The 17,758-nt window shown below is 42.0% G+C and overlaps 1 non-coding gene across 1 annotated transcript; it reads right to left on the bottom strand.

Moving 5' to 3' along the window:
- Positions 1-15,965: 15,965 nt before the first annotated feature.
- On the bottom strand, positions 15,966-16,038 carry TRNAG-GCC (transfer RNA glycine (anticodon GCC)). The gene has a single exon. It is a non-coding gene; the product is annotated as a tRNA-Gly (tRNA).
- Positions 16,039-17,758: the final 1,720 nt, after the last annotated feature.

Raw genomic sequence — 17,758 nt, 5'->3', positions numbered from 1 at the left:
TTCAAGATGTACCTGGAAAGAATTCACTCTTCTCTATTTCCACTGCCACCATTTTGACCCACCTGACTGTCATCTGTCACCTGGATGTTTGCAACAAACTCCTAACCTCTCCTTTTACACTCGTGCTTTTTCATTTGGAACTTTTAAAATTCACAGTGTTAATGAGTATGGATTGGGATATGGTAAAATGCACATACTTCAGTTGTCTAATTTGGTAAGTTTTGTCATAATACATGTTGAATTTAATTGAATAAATGCTCTTGATCTGTTTACATTGTGGCATACCGTATTCTAAGAGTGCCTGAAAGGTGGAGGCAGCCAACGGTTAACAGAGCCCTCACTTGTGTTTTGTTTTGTTTTTTCAACTTGAAAGTAATTATTTTAGTCAAGTTAAAAAAAACCTTTGTGTATAGACACAGTAACGTACCCATGTTACAAGTCTACAATGAATATTACAAGCTGAATGAATTTTCATAAACTGAACACCAGTGTAACCAATCCTTGATCAAGAAACAGAACCCTAATTGCATCCAGAAATCCTCCTCCAGCCCCTGTCTAGTTTCTACCCACTGGTCTCTCCCAAGTATAACCATTATCCTGACTTACTTTTGTACTTCATATAAATGGAATCATACGGGATGTATTGCTTTGTGTTGGTTTCTTTTATTCATCTGAATTGTTGCGTGAAACTGTAGACTTCTCATCCTCATTGCTATATGGATTTCTCTGAAGTAACCATATCACAGTTTATTTATCCACTGTACCAATGATGGGCATTTAGCTTGTTTCCAGTTTAGGGTTATTATAAGTGGTGCTGCTGTGAACATTCTTGTACATATTCTTGTACACATACTGCCAAACAGTTTTACAAAGTATTTGTACCAACTGACTCTCCTGCCAGCAGCATACGAGAATGCCAGTTGCTCCATTTGGTATTAGTCTCCTTCTTTTAAATTTCAGCCATACGGATTGAAAAGGAAGATTATCTTCTGGTGGTTTTAATTTACCTTTCCCTAGCGGCTAATGAAGTTGAGCTCCTTTCCTTAAGTTTATTGGCCATTTGGATACCTTTTAATGTGAAGTCTGTGTTAAAGTCTTTTGCTCATTTTTCTATTGAGTTGTCTTTCTCTTTCTTATTGAGTTGTAGGAATTCTTTATTTATTCTGGGTATCCGTTATTTGTTGGAGGTTTATATATATATATATATATATATATATATATATATATATATATATATATATATATATCTTTATTGGAGTATAATTGCTTTACAATGGTGTGTTCGTTTCTGCTTTATAACAAAGTGAATCAGTTATACATATACATATGTTCCCATATCTCTTCCCTCTTGCATCTCCCTCCCACCCTCCCTATCCCACCCCTCTAGGTGGTCACAAAGCACCGAGCTGATCTCCCTATGCTATGCGGCTGCTTCCCACTACCTATCTGTTTTACATTAGGTAGTGTATATACGTCCATGCCACTCTCTCACTTCGTCCCAGCTTACCCTTCCCACTCCCCGTGTCCTCAAGTCCATTCTCTACATCTGCATCTTTATTCCTGTCCTGCGCTTAGGTTCTTCAGAACTTTTTTGGTTTTTTTTAGATTCCATGTATATGCATTAGCATATGGTATTTGTTTTTCTCTTTCTGACTTACTTCACTCTGTATGACAGACTCTAGGTCCATACACCTCACTACAAATAACTCAATTTCGTTGCTTTTTATGGCTGAGTAATATTCCATTGTATATGCCACATCTTCTTTATCCGTTCGTCTGTTGATGGACACTTAGGTTGCTTCCATGTCCTGGCTATTGTAAATGGAGCTGCAGTAAACATTGTGGTACATGACTCTTTTTGAATTATGGTTTTCTCAGGGTATATGCCCAGTAGTGAGATTGCTGGGTCGTATGGTAGTTCTGTTTCTAGTTTTTTAAGGAACCTCCATACTGTTCTCCATAGTGGCTGTAGCAGTGTACATTCCCACCAACAGTGCAAGAGGGTTCCCCTTTTCTCCACACCCTCTCCAGCATTTATTGTTTGTAGATTTTTTGATGATGGCCATTCTGACTGGTGTGAGGTGATACCTCATTGTAGTTTTGATTTGCATTTCTCTAATGATTAGTGATGTTGAGCATCCTTTCATGTGTTTGTTGGCAATCTGTATATCTTCTTTGGAGAAATGTCTATTTAGGTCTTCTGCCCATTTTTGGGTTGGGATGTTTGTTTTTTTGATATTGAGCTGCATGAGCTGCTTGTATATTTTGGAGATTAATCCTTTGTCAGTTGCTTCGTTTGCAAGCAAATATTTTCTCCCATTCTGAGGGTTGTCTTTTGGTCTTGTTTATGGTTTCCTTTGCTGTGCAAAAGCTTTGAAGTTTCATTAGGTCCCATGTGTTTGTTTTTGTTTTTATTTCCATTTCTCTAGGAGGTGGGTCAAAAAGGATCTTGCTCTGATTTATGTCATAGAGTGTTCTGCCTATGTTTTCCTCTAAGAGTTTGATAGTGTCCGGTCTTACATTTCGGTCTTTAATCCATTTTGAGTTTATTTTTGTGTATGGTGTTAGGGAGTGATCTAATTTCATTCTTTTACATGTAGCTGTCCAGTTTTCCCAGCACCACTTATTGAAGAGGCTGTCTTTTCTCCATTGTATATTCTTGCCTCCTTTATCAAGGATCAGATGACCATACATGTGTGGGTTTATCGCGGCACTTCCTATCCTGTTCCATTGATCTATATTTCTGTTTTAGAGCCCTTACTTGTTATTCGCAGTAGTTATGTTCTAGAAGTTGCCGTTAGCGCTGAATTCACAAAAACTGAAGCACTGCTCCTAGGGGAAATACAGACTTAGGTTCCTGGGGGCCTCTGGTCACATTTTCATCAACCAATCAACACACCACTTTATTTAATATGTGTTTATGTTGAAAGACACCTTATTTAATATATATTGTTGAATCATTAGCATTAAATTCCCAGCCAGTAGCGCTGTAACTCACGCCGAACGAAGCTTCGTTGACACATGTATTTTCCCCACAAACCACATTGCAACTTTTTGTGCTTAGAGACACACGGCAGCACTTCAGCATTAGCTTGGGAACCATTTTAAACAACAAAAAAAATCTCAAAAACATGAAAAATGTGGCACTGAATAAATATATTGCAAAAAGGACACTTGTTTACAGTTTGAGAGCTGGAACAGAAGAAGGCAGGGTGTTGCCTTATCTAACGTCAGCTGGACCCACGCATGTCGTGCAACTCCAACTTTTCACCTCTCTGCCCATGTCCACAAATGACCAGTAAAGCACCGAGAGTCTTGATTTGGAGGTTACAAATAAATTTTGGACCTTATCAGTATTCACAAGTACAGAAACTATGAATAATGACGATTGATTTTATGTCACTCCCTTGATTAAAACTCTTTAGTAGTTACTGATACTGCTCAGGGGAGAAAACCAAATTTTTAATATTCTCTACAAAGCCCTACGTGGTTTGCACCATCCTCATCACCTTGCCTGCACTCCCCATCACATCAGTTTCCTTGTGGTGATATCATCCCTCATAACTAAATGTGTTACCTAGTTGTTTAACGTCTCTCTCCCCCACCGGCTCTAAGTTTCGTGAGAGGTAGGACCATGCACTTTTGTTCCCCATTCTGTATCTTGGGCCTGTCACAGAGTCCAGTCCATAGCAGGCGACAAGATGCAACCATCAAGAAGCCAATAAAAGGTAAAGCACTTCTTGTGCTCTGCACCGTGTACCTCAGCCCACCACTGATTCCACTTCAGCTGTGTGGACAGTACCATGCATGCTGCCAGCACCCCACCTCGTAGTTCTCCACATCTCTCTGCTTTTATGCCTCAGGATTTTTCCCAAAGCTTTTCCCAAGGCTGTTTCTTCCAGGGCAGTCCAGAAACACAGTTAGGGTGGGAGGATGCAGTTACTGTCCCAGAGAAAACCCTCAAGCGATGGTGAACGAGGGTGGATAAATGCTCCAGTGTCCAACACTGGGAAGACATTTCTGAGGTGCATTCTGCACGGTTCTTCAAAGGGCCCCCAGAGGCGCCGAGCTCAGTTGCCCACAGGGTAACCGGGTCAATGAGGCACATGTTCTTCGTGCTTCCTGTGACCATCTCCCAAATAAGCTACCTGCACCCAAGTCTGTTTTCAGGGTCTGCTTTCAAGGGAACCCAGACTAAGACAGTAGCAGACATATGTTCTTCCTAGCATCTTTTGAACAACTAGCATTACCCTAAAGATGCAGATGGGACAGAACTGAAACAGACGCTATGACAAATTCAGGACACTGAAGATCGTTCGGTAAGCTGGAGGATAGAGAGCAAAGGAAAGTGTAGCAATGGATCAGACTGGAGGGGAAGGCAGAGGTCAGGTCAAGGGACAAAACCTCACAGTGTTTGCTTTAGCAACTGCAAGCTCCAACAAGGTCAACCTCCAGAGAGTGAGGTAGGAGAGACACGTAATACACTCGTTGTATCCTTAGTGATCGTTTTCTCCTAAACTACTCATTATACTTCTGGGCCAAATAGATGAATAAGAGAGTCTTGGAGAAATAGATGTAACTTCAGAGAGAAGCTCCAGAAAGAAATAATGAGTAGGTGACTAACATCTTTGGAGTAAAGATACATTATTTCATGTGAAGCAAATGAAAAGTTGAAGGGAACTTCTGTCTCTTGTGAGGCAATGACTAAGCTAACAGATACAAAGGGATGTCGTAGGGGTCCTTCCACATATTTTTGGAGGGGCCAGGAGGAGAGACTCTAGGTGGGTTTGTTGTTAAACCCAGTCATCCCTATAGGTACCCAACTGGGAGAGTAGAGGAGGAAAGGACTTAAGCTGGAATTGGCCGACGGGAACTTAGGAAATCTGTGTAAATCAACACTGACTTATTTCTCTGTGCTCCAGGAGGTGTAGAGGCAGTGCTAAAGAACTGAAAAGGCTACTATTCAGTGAAATAAAGTCATGTTGTTTGGAAGCTCTTACCTCTCATAGCCCAGCAGTAGTTGCTTGGAGTTCCGACTTCGGATTGCAGTGAGTTACAGTACATCATCATTTGGCAAACTCCAGTATCTTCTTTTGCCTGTTTGAAAATAAGCCAAATGTCACTGGCAGTTTTCCGGTCAGAAATGAAGTGGGGGAAACTAGTAAATGATGGGGAAATAACGGGCAAGTAGAAAGTGAGGTGTAAAAGTCTTTTTGCATAAGGCGGGAGAGGAATCTGATAAAGTGGGGGAGATTCTATTTGAAGAGATTATTTGTAAAATACTAGTGACGTCCTTCCTATTCTCGGAATTAGGGGCTTCCCAGATAGACCCACTACGGTATTTTTATATTACTTGACTCTAATAAAACTGCGGTCGTGCATTCTCTCTGTTATCACAGGCACCATCCTCCCTCATTAGTTCATTCACTGGTTTTCTTCAGAGCACTATTACACCACACTTGGAAAATCCCAGTGTATGGGCTGCACCAGCAAGTCGAGCCTTTAGATCTTGTGAAACCTTCACAGAATTCTTTCCATTAAATAGTGTTCACTGAAAATTATACCATTATCAAGATCCCTTGAGAAAAAGACATTAGATAGACATCCTGGTGAAAATCACAGCCATCTCCAAGATGCTGTGACAACCCTCTTATTTTCCCTTTGTGGCAGTTCACACTTGCACCAGGAGCAATTATACTCAGCGAGAGCCAGTACAAGGATTATCTCAGCACACCTGCATTTTATGTAGAATTGTGACTACCCTCTGACAACAAAAATTCTGACCTTTACTTCAGGAGAAAGTTCATATCTAGTTGATGCCTTGTTTAACAAGTCTAATTGGGATGACTGATTTGGAGAAGTTAAGTGAAAAGTATTAGTGTTTGAATTACAATTCACTCCTTTTAAGGTTCAGGTCCCCATTTTTTAAAATCTGAAATCCGGGCTTCCCTGGTGGCGCAGTGGTTGAGAGTCCGCCTGCTGATGCAGGGGACACAGGTTCGTGACCCGGTCTGGGAAGATCCCTCATGCCGCGGAGCGGCTGGGCCTGTGAGCCATGGCCGCTGAGCCTGCGCGTCCGGAGCCTGTGCTCCGCAACGGGAGAGGCCACAACAGTGAGAGGCCTGCGTACCGCAAAAAAAAAAAAAAAAAAATCTGAAATCCTCATCTCCCTCTTCACGGCAGCACCTTTCCTCCTGGTGTCACCTGTCAGTGTTGTACGCAGTGGCCTTTGCTGGTCTCAGTGGCAGTACTTAGTTGGTTCCTTGCTGCCAGAAGCAACTTCTGCATCCTGTCCACATACTCCCTACCCAAGCCAGATGTTTACAACTCAGTGTTCAAGCTTGTTTGCTCACCTGACATTGGCATTTGCCTTCATAGAAGACATCTTTGAAGCTCCCTAGTTGCAAACGAACAAAAAAAGTCATTTTAGAATTAAACTGCTTCCTAATTTGTTCCTCACCATCTCATTCCTCTTGACAATTGTATGGTCCTGCACAGGTTTCTGAGAGCTTCCTGTAAGTTATTTCACTCGTTCTTCTCTATAATCTGTAAGCAGGTATGGCACATTTTGCTTGTGAGGAAACAGAGATATACAGGCGTCCGGTAATTTGGCCAGGGGCTCCCAGATGGAAGGTGATAGAGAAGGAACTCAGACCCAGAACTCCTGTTACCTAACCCAGGGCTCTGATAATCATTCCCCTCCTTGCCTGGCCGTGATCTTCCAGAAGGAGCCACCCTTATGCATCCCGATCATTTGCCTGAACTTTCTTGGGACTGCTGTCTTTGAGATTGGTGTCCCCTTGTTTCTCCCTGTCTCATCTCTGACCACCATGTACAAGTGTGTAGCAGATGGTATTAAGAGCCTTGCTTATATCCCCTTGGAATTTACCATTGCTTTACATGCTGACCCAGTGATTCCCAAATACAAGCACCTGTGACTCTGCTTAGGGCCTTTCTCAGGCTGCTGGAACCCTCTCAGCCTGTGTGTAGGTAGCTAATACCCTTCTCCCTGCAACACACTCAGAAACAGCCCTCAACCAGTGGCTAATGGAAGTTGGTAGATAAATTCCCCAGCTCCCTTACCTCACTGGTAGAATAGGAAGCATATTCTACATTATCTCCCATTGTTTCTCAGGTGCATCGATCAGTAAGCTGCTCAGTAATACTCCTTCTACCAGCTTCTTTTCCTTCACTATCTCAGTACTTTCTTACCAGTGCTTCCTGGGATCACCTGGCGCACAAACTACTGGCACTCAAATTCTGTCTCAAGGTCTGCTTCTGAGGGAACCCCAACTAAGACAACATGTATGCCCCCTCATCCCAACCTGACTTCCTGGTTGGGATTTCCAGACCTCAGTATGAAGAAGCATTTCTACTCAAAAATATTCCTTTGGCCTTAAGCAGCTATAATACTTCCGCTTTGACTACCAACTTCCAGATTGGTCCTAAGTCCGCATTCCATCGCCTTCCTCATATCCTGTGTGCAGACTTTCTAAACATGTCTCCTATCCCTGCACCCTCAGCCAATCGTGCCACGTACCTCCATCACCAATACCATACCCCCATCAGTTCTTGGAGTTCAACTGGATGGATGTGTGTTACAGCCCAGATACATGATGGTATATTCTAGAGGGAACAGCAGGAAGAGAAGGCAGAATGCATGTGTGAATGTGGGACTAGTAGGCGGTTCTCTGTGTCTGGAGAGTTCTGTATGTCTAAGGAGAAGAGAGGGTGGGCAACCACCATCGGGGGAGCAGAGATTACATATAGAAGGACTGAGCATGCCTGTGAAGAAGTTTACATTTTATCCTGAGGTCAGCCAGTCAGCTCTCAAAGATTTCAAGCAGGAGAGCACCAAGTTTAGGTTCATATTAAGAAAAATTACAGGAATTCCCTGGGGGTCCAGTGGTTACGACTCTGCACTTTCACTGCCAAGGGCACAGGTTCAATCCCTGGTCAGGAAACTAAGATCCCACTGCACGTGCGCTGCGGCAAAAAAAAGAAAAAAAATTACTCTGAAGGCTCTATGGAGGGTAGTTTGGAGTAAACTATTATCTGAAATCAGATAAGAAATGTGAAAGCACAATGTAAACTGGAAAGACGACTCCAGGTGAAATATTTGGAGTCCTGAGGTAAATTACCCTAGGAGTCCTTACTTACACAATGTAGTGCTCGCCTCTATTCTCTCCTCCAGTCCAGTCTGGGACCCCTGGTGGCAGGAGGCAACCGTGGATTTATGCCATCAACATTATTCAGTACCCACTATGTTCCAGGCATTGGGCTTGTGTTGGGGACACATCATGTGCAGCCCTTTCCTTGGCAGAATTCACTGTGTAGCTTCCAGAACTCGCAGCCCCTGGAGACACCCACCCTGTGTCCTCAGGGAAGTGGTGGACAGAAGCTTTCACCCTTCACTCCTCTCCTGGTGAGACACGCATAGAGACAAAAATCTAACATCTGTTGATCTTCCGTCAGGTGGTAGAAGTGTCACTGATAGAAATGGCCCCTCTTCTTGCATGTGCATGTGACTTTCTGGAGATATCCTGCCCACGGGGGGAATTCCTAGGCCTTGCTGTCTCTTCCCTGTTATAAGCATACCAGTGATGGAAACTGCTGTGAGACTAAGAGGGGCAGAAGATGGGACTAGTACTAGATGGGGAGAATATACATGTTTCCTAATAAATTGTTGGAAAGTGGACATATACAAATAATTTTGGCATGGTTTTACATTAGCAACACTTGAGGATTTTACATTTAAAAATGAAATGCTTGCTGCACTTGTGTCTCTCCTTTTCTGCTAAAAGAAAACATAACGCAGCTGAACCTAAATGAGATATATTTAAAAATTCAATGACATTTTACCAACAGTATGAATAAAATCTAAATGGTGGATGTCCTTGGATTGGAAGAATCAACATTGTGAAAATGACTCTACTACCCAAAGCAATCTACAGATTCATTGCAATCCCTATCAAACTACCAGTGGCATTTTTCACAGAACTAGAACAAAAAATTTCACAATTTGCATGGAAACACAAAAGACCCCGAATAGCCAAAGCAATCTTGAGAAAGAAAAACGGAGCTGGAGGAATCAGGCTCCCTGACTTCAGACTATACTACAAAGCTACAGTAATCAAGGCAGTATGGTACTGGCACAAAAACACAAATATACATCAGTGGAACAGAATAGAAAGCCCAGAGATAAACCCACACACATATGGTCACCTTATCTGTGATAAAAGAGGCAAGAATGTACAGTGGAGAAAAGACAGCCTCTTCAATAAGTGGTGCTGGGAAAACTGGACAGCTACACGTAAAAGAATGAAATTAGAACACTCCCTAACACCATACACAAAAATAAACTCAAAATGGAGTAAAGACCTAAATGTAAGGCCAGACACTATCAAACTCTTAGAGGAAAACATAGGCAGAACACTCTATGACATAAATCAGAGCAAGATCCTTTTTGACCCACCTCCTAGAGTAATGGAAATAAAACCAAAAATAAGCAAATGGGACCTAATGAAACTTCAAAGCTTTTGCACAGCAAAGGAAACCATAAACAAGACCAAAAGGCAACCCTCAGAATGGGAGAAAATATTTGCAAATAAAGCAACTGACAAAGGATTAATCTCCAAAATATACAAGCAGCTCATGCAGCTCAATAACAAAAAAACAAACAACCCAGTCCAAAAATGGGCAGAAGACCTAAATGGACATTTCTCCAAAGAAGATATACAGATTGGCAACAAACACATGAAAGGATGCTCAACATCACTAAACATTAGAGAAATGCAAATCAAAACTACAGTGAGGTATCACCTCACACCGGTCCGAATGGCCATCATCAAAAAATCTACAAACAGTAAATGCTGGAGAGGGTGTGGAGAAAAGGGGAACCCTCTTGCACTGTTGGTGGGAATGTAAATTGATACAGCCACTATGGAGAACAGTATGGAGGTTCCTTAAAAAACTAAAAATAGAATTACCATATGACCCAGCAATCCCACTACTGGGCATATACCCCGAGAAAACCATAATTCAAAAAGAGTCATGTACCAAAATGTTCATTGCAGCTCTGTTTACAATAGCCAGGACATGGAAGCAACCAAAGTGTCCATCGACAGATGAATGGATAAAGAAGATGTGGCACATATATACAATGGAGTATTACTCAGCCATAAAAAGGAATGAAACTGAGTTATTTGTAGTGAGGTGGATGGACCTAGAGACTGTCATATAGAGTGAAGTAAGTCAGAAAGAGAAAAATAAATACCGTATCATAACGCATATATATGGAATCTAAAAAAAAAAAAAAAAAAGGTCATGAAGAACCTAGGGGCAAGACGGGAATAAAGATGCAGACCTACTAGAGAATGGACTTGAGGATACCGAGAGGGGGAAGGGTAAGCTGGGACAAAGTGAGAGAGTGGCATGGACATATATACACTACCAAACGTAAAATAGATAGCTAGTTGGAAGCAGCCGCATAGCACAGGGAGATCAGCTCAGTGCTTTGTGACCACCTAGAGGGGTGGGATAGGGAGGGTGAGAGGGAGGGAGACGCAAGAGGGAAGAGATATGGGGACATATGTATATGTATAACTGATTCACTTTGTTATAAAGCAGAAACTAACACACCATTGTAAAGCAATTACACTCCAATAAAGATGTTAAAAAAAAAAAAAGTAAAACTAAATGATGGGGACTTCTCTGGTGGAGCAGTGGTTAAGAATCCGCCTGCCAATGCAACGGACACAGGTTCGAGCCCTGGTCCGGGAAGATCCCACATGCCACAGATCAACTAAGCCTGTGCACCACAACTACCGAGCCTGCGCTCTAGAGCCTGCAAGCCACAACTACTGAGCCCGTGTGCCACAGCTACTGAAGCCCACACGCCTAGAGCCCGTGCTCCACGACAAGAGAAGCCACCACAATGAGAAGCCCGCGCACCGCAACGAAGAGTAGCCCCCCCTCTCCGCAACTAGAGAAAGCCTGCGCGCAGCAGTGAAGACCCAACGCAGCCAAAAATAAAGAAATAAATTTTAAAAATAGATAAATAAAAATAAAAATGTTTTTAAAAAAACGAAATGGTGCATTGCCTTGAATGAAACAAGAGCATTTGCTAACTTTGATCATATAAAAAATAAGTTCTTTTTTTCCATGGATGATGTTAATTCCCTAAATATAACACAATGGTTTTGCATTATAATATTCTGTATAGTAGCCAGTTTACAGCTAATATTAACTCTCTAAATATGACTCAGCACACAATAGTTTTGCGTTTCAATATTTTGGGTAGTGGTTGGTTTATGTCAGAGGGAATGAAGGTTCTTATTTGATATAATCTCTCATTATCTTTTCACATACTATTTTTGATTAAATGTTCCCTCCCAATATCAGAACTGACCTTTTACAGAAATCTCTACACCAGGGCAGAAATTGATCTCATAAGGCAAAGGGATATTAAATAACAGAGCTTGGCAGGGATGTATTATCGTACCCTTGTCTAGCGTTTTGCTGCTTGTGGATGTTGCTACCTTCCTAAAGTTATAATTAACATTCATGGGTGAACTCATTAAGGCCACAGAGAGGAGACACAAGTCAGCAAGGGCTACAGAAACCTAGACATATATCAATAATCATCTTGGCACACTACTCAAAAGTTGTGTCCAAAAAAAAGTTGTCAACAAGAGAGCTTCTAACTTAATCTTTGGCTTCTCATTCTTCATTCCCCCTCCTACCCTCACCCTAAAATGGGTTTGCTTTCAGAATAATCTAGAAATGGACAATGGACTTGCGCTGGGTGTGTCTCTGCATCTTTCTTCTTTGTCAGTCTTCGCAAGCCTTCATTTCCGGTATGTTTGACCAGGCTTTAGAATGTTTACGTGGCCCATTCCATTTTTCTTGCTATGGGGCAGCAGAGAGGGAGCCTGGCTCATTTTAGAAGGCATAAGAAGAGTGTTGTGCAATATGTAGAAAATGAGACTATTTATAACTTTTATGAAGAAAAAGTATCTGAAAAACCAAATTTAGATCTCGTATTTTAAATTTTTTTAGCTAAAAACCATAATATTTTCCATAAGCCCCAGAGTGAGAAAGAGGAAAGGACTGTCCTGCTTAAAAGTTCTCCTTTTTAAAGATAGTACTGGGAAGAAAGGAACTATATAGATTGTGTAATAAATATACAGTTGACCCTTGGACAACATGGGTTTGTACTGCACGGGTCCACCTATACATGAATTTTTTAAATAAATATACTAGATGGAGATGACTTGATGTCGTCATCCAAGCGGGTTTCCTTCACCACTGACTCATCATGTGAGTAGTGAATCTCTATCATGCTTGTCTTTCCATCTTTGTCATGGGAATTAAGCCTTGTGTTGGCCATCTATGTAACAGCGAGGTTTGATTCTCCATAAGAGCCCAGTCATCTTTGAACCCTCAAATGACTAAAGTCAGAAGGTCAGTCAGATCTTGCTCTGAATTACAAATAAAGTATCCTTTTCTATAAACCACGCCCTCTTATGTTTTACAGTGTTTTCTATAGCCTGGTAACTAACAACTAATGTTCTTAAATAGGAGACATTTCCAGGTCAATTTACAGGTTACTAAGCATTTTTGAGCTACTAATAGGTTCCGAGCTCTGAAGGATGATGTGGAATCTCGCTACTCCAAGTGGGTCCACTGACCAGAGGTACCAGCATCCTCTGGGAGCTTGTTAGAAATGCAGAGTTTGGGGCCTCTCCTCAGACTTCAGGAGTCAGAATTTGCATTTTGACAAGATCCCCAGGAGAGTCCCATGCACATTCATGTCTGAGAAGCTCTGATATAAAAGACTGAGGGAAAAAAATAGTTCCTACACAGGCTCCAATGTGATGGGACCTTTCTGGAGGAAATTCAGGGAGGAGGGGGATATTCAGAAAGAGGCACCCCAATCCACCCGTTTGCAGATAGATATCTTAAATAGAGGTCATAGCATTTCACACCACAATCAGAGATAAGTTTTAAGAAAAGATAGCTCCTGGGAGGATACTGACTACATCCTCACACATACCTGCTTGTACTGACGCCACAGCTCCGGTTTTTCCCACCACCTTGGCTTGTCTGCTCACGGAAAGTGAGAAAAACCTGTGCTGGGCAAATAGGGACCAACTGCAGTGCCTAAGCATTAGGTCCCAGGGGTTGGGCCTGAGGTGGCTGCACTCACACCCCATTCACATCCCAATTCCTTTTGTTTTGGTTTTGGCTTTTTCTTTATAAATTTATGTATTTATTTATTTTTGGCTGCATTGGGTCTTTGTTGCTGTGCGCGGGCTTTCTCTAGTTGCGGCGAGCGGGGGCTACTCTTCGTTGCAGTGCACGGGCTTCTCATCAAGAGTGGCAGTGGCTTCTCTTATTCCAGAGCACAGGCTCTAGGCCTGCGGGGTTCAGTAGTTGTGGCACGTGGGCTCAGCAGTTGTGGCTCACGGGCTCTAGAGCGCAGGCTAAGTAGTTGTGGTGCACGGGCTCAGATGCTCCGCGGCATGTGGGATCTTCCCGGCCCAGGGCTTGAACCCGTGTCCCCTGCACTGGCAGGCGGATCCTTAACCACTGCACCACCAGGGAAGCCCCCCCAATCCGTTTTGAATCATATGCCCCAAAACAGCGACCTAGTACAGAAAAAATAAAATACTACTTCCCGGAGCCAGGATTTCTATTGACGAATCCTGAATCTATCCTCCAACATCTACACGCATCTTCAACAGGATGTAGCATGCTTGCTGAGAAGCCAGCCTCTGGGTTTGGGTACCAGCCCCATCACTTACTGTGTGGCCTTAGACAAATGCTTTAATTGCTCTGAGCTTCACTTTCCACGTCTGTACACCCAGCCATAATAATAGCTCCCATCTCCTGGACTAATTGTGAAGGTTCAATAGGTTAATACAAATAAAGCATTTTTAGCACTGCCTGACACATAGTAAGAACTCAGTAAGTGACAGCTATTGTTCCTGTCATCATTATTATAATTGCTATTATTACTGTTATCACTGGAGATCCACTTCAGATTGAACATTAATGAGCACTGTCTGGGTAGAGTTGTTCAACCAGTTCCATAGGCACACCACCCCCAACTGTTTTTCATCCAGTCCATAATTCTCCATCTTATCAGGAAATGGATTTTTATAAATCACTGTGACAAACAGGACTAAAATCCGGTCATGGAGTCTCGACACCGGAACACGCCCCTAATCTGCCCAGAGCACTTACGATCTGGGGACTCACCGGGCATGAGTTCGTGACTCCGGGCTGTTTGCTGGCCACCCCCTTTTCCCTGTCTGAGTACCCGTAAACCACTCAATTTAATAATTCATTCTAGAGTTTTGAGCAAACTCAATTTCCATTTTGAGGTGAGAAGTCTGGGGAAATTCGGACATCTTCCCTTTTCCAGTCTTTGAGCTCTCCTCTTCCCCACAGTTCCTCAGAATTACCAGCTGTGGCTCAGAAATTTCATCTGCATTTGTCTAAATTCTCTTGGATTGTAATTTTTCTGTGTCAGAAGACATAAATCCATTTATAGCAGCTTGTGGCTCTCTGCTGATCCCCTCGCTTATCTCTGCCTTCAATCCCTCTTAACCAGATGTGTTCTGACCTTTCTGCATTCTCTCTACTGCCCACTGACATGACCCCATCAGACCCAAGCAGTCAGGCTAATCCCATTTTATTCTCTGTGAGCCAAGATAAATTGAAAAACCTAGCCCCAAAAGAGTTAGCTTTGATTCATTTGGGGTTAAAATTGTTCTGATAATAGTTTTACAGGCTTGTGTTTGTTCTTTCATAAATTAGAGCATGTTGGATGGGACTTTGGACCTAAAGTTGAGGACAGAGAAGTAGTGAGTAGCTCCACATGCTAAAGATGAGAGAGTGTTGGGAGTTTGGAGGTTTATGTGAGCGTGGATACTGGAGCCTGCTTCTAGCCTGGAGGTGTAGAACAGGGTAGAGCAAGGTGGATGCTGGAACAGCCCACCCTGGAAGGATGGTGAAGAAGGCCGGCAGTGGATGTGCTTGCATGGCACAATCTGGCAAGGCAAGAATGAGTACATTTCCTGCAGGCCAAGGAGACACTGAGGAAGAAGATATCTGGGCTTAAGCAGTCATACCTCATCCCACTCAAGAGGGCTGCCCACTAGATCAAGGGACCCCCAGTGGCAAGAGGCTTGGGGCGGACACCCAATGGTGGTAGCTGACAGAGAGGGAGGAAAAAGAGACTGAGCCAGACCTCCTCCCTCAGGGACCTATATAGTGGGGAGGCCTTCCAGCGTCTTCTAAAATAGTACATGTGGCCCCCGTGGATCATCTGGGCATGTTATTAAAACGCAGGTTCTGATTCAGTGAGTCTGGGATGGGGCTCTGCATTTCTAACAAGATCCCAGGTGATCCAGATTCTGCTGGTCCGTGAACTGGCTTGAAGTGTCAAAGCCCTAAATCACTAGTTCTCAAGCTCTTTGGTTTTGGGATCCGTTTGCAGTCTTGAAAATTACTGAGGTCCCAAGGAGCTTTTGTTTATGTGCATTATAGGTATTGATATTTACTGAATTCAGACTTAAAACTGAGAATGTTTAATATTTATTAATTGATTCATTTAAAAATAACGTTAAAGCCCACTACAGGTTACCATAAAGAACCTATCTTTATGGGAAGATAACTATAGTTTCCAAGGGAAAAAAAAAATTAGTGAGTGGCATTGTTTTACATTTTTGCCAACCTCTGACTTAGAAGATAGCTGTATTCTCACACATCTGCATCTGCATTCAGTCTGTTGCCTCATGCAGCTTTGTAGTTGGAAAAGAAAGGAATTTAAAAAAAATATTTATTTGTTTTTATTTATTTATTATTTTGACTGCACTGGGTCTTAGTTGCGGCATGTGGGATCTTTAGTTGCGGCATGCGGACTTCTTCTTCTTAGCCATGCATGTGGGCTCTAGTTCCCCGCCCAGGGATCGAACCTGGGGCCCCTGCATTGGCAGCACGGAGTCTTACCCACTGGACCACCAGGGAAGTCCCCAAGAAAGGAATATTTTAATGGCCTTTTCAGGTAATTATAAGTACTCTTCTTTGATGCCACAGTAAAAGTCTATAAGAGGTATTTTCTTAAACGTTAGTTACAGTGTGAAATCTGAAACCACAACGATGAACTTTTCATACTCTTACATTAAAATCCATCTATCTTGTACTTTGAATGAATCTTTTGCCCATACATATTTTGTAAAATCATGCATTGATAATTTGAAAATATTGGTTCACTGAGTTATATAGATGTTCCAAATGTTTACATATTTCATTATATAATTTCAAAAAGTCACATTTGTTAATATCACCAGTGATCTCACCAGTCAGCTCACCAGAAATTTTTTTAAGAACTGGGAAGCTTTCATGCTCAAAAATGATGAATACAGGTTTTACAAAATTTTAATTTTTGCTTGAGACCTAAAATTTTATCACTGACAACAAATGGTGTCAGTTGTTTTCCTTGAAGTGGCAGGTTTACTTCAATCACTTACAAGAAAATGGCTGCCACATACCTGAGTCTAAATAACCAGAGTTTGTCTGTCAGGAATTCTTTCCCGTCCAAATGATTTTCCAGGAAAATAAGTTGCTAGCTCAGCTCGCAACTCAACCAACCATACACATAATTTTTCTCAAGATAACCATCATGCTTCGGTATACAGCAAAAGTGCTTTCTGCACACTTCCCATTTTGTCATGCAGAGTATTAAGAAGGTGTGTACTCAAAGGTCAATATTTAACACAGTAATTTTTACTGCTTCGTCAAGGACATTCTTAATTGCAACTGGATTCTTAATTGAAATTGGATTCTGTTTCGTTTTGTTTTGTTACCAAGAGTGACAGCAGTGAAGAATACCATGACTACTAGTAGAACTTAGTGTCACTGCTTTGCTTCATGCTAAGGGACAGGAAGTTTTATCCCCCACTGCTTTTGCATTATCATTGGAAATGCCAACACAGTGAAAAAGACAAATGACATCTTAGTGTTAATAAGTAAATAGTTCTGATCTCACAGACCACTGCCCTAAGTAATTCACCATGTGCCCCATAAGAAAGTCAGCATTTGGAAAGCTGCCACCAAGAGGGTACAGAGGCCTGGCGGTGTGCACCCAAAAAGCCATAACAACCAAGAGAGAGTAACAATAGCATCCCATTAAGTAAAAGACATATTTTTGTATTAAGTGAAGGATATATTTTAGAGCTAGATCAGGCCACTCCAACACAGCTCAACCTTAGGTTTGGGCAAGGAGAGGAAATGAGCGATTGAGATCAAAGTTGAAATTGAAATTTTAAGCTGGACTGGACTTCTAATAATCAAAAGTGACCAGAAAGTTATGGAACCTGCCCAAGATGTTATTAAGGAAACGGGAAGGGCAATAAGACAGAGCACAGTTGGAAACAGAGATTAAAGCTAAATAAAACACTTTCATGTCTCTATCCCCACTGAGTTGAAACTCTTCATTAAAAAGTTATGTCTAGTCCCCCTTCCATTTATAACACATACATATTTGAGCTAATTGAAAAGCTCCCTATGTGACATGCCATATTCCTTTTCTTCCTTGTCAACATCGTATCATTCATCTATTCAACAAAGTTCGATTGAATGCCTACTGTGCCAGGCACTGTTCAAAGGCTTGGGAAACACCAATGAAAAAACAGATGGATATTGTTGGTAGAGCTTACATTTGTAGTTGTTACTTTTTAAAGTATTT

This window comes from Phocoena phocoena, chromosome X, assembly GCF_963924675.1.
Source record: "Phocoena phocoena chromosome X, mPhoPho1.1, whole genome shotgun sequence".
NCBI lineage: Eukaryota > Metazoa > Chordata > Mammalia > Artiodactyla > Phocoenidae > Phocoena > Phocoena phocoena.
This window is presented reverse-complemented; position numbering and strand designations above follow the sequence as displayed.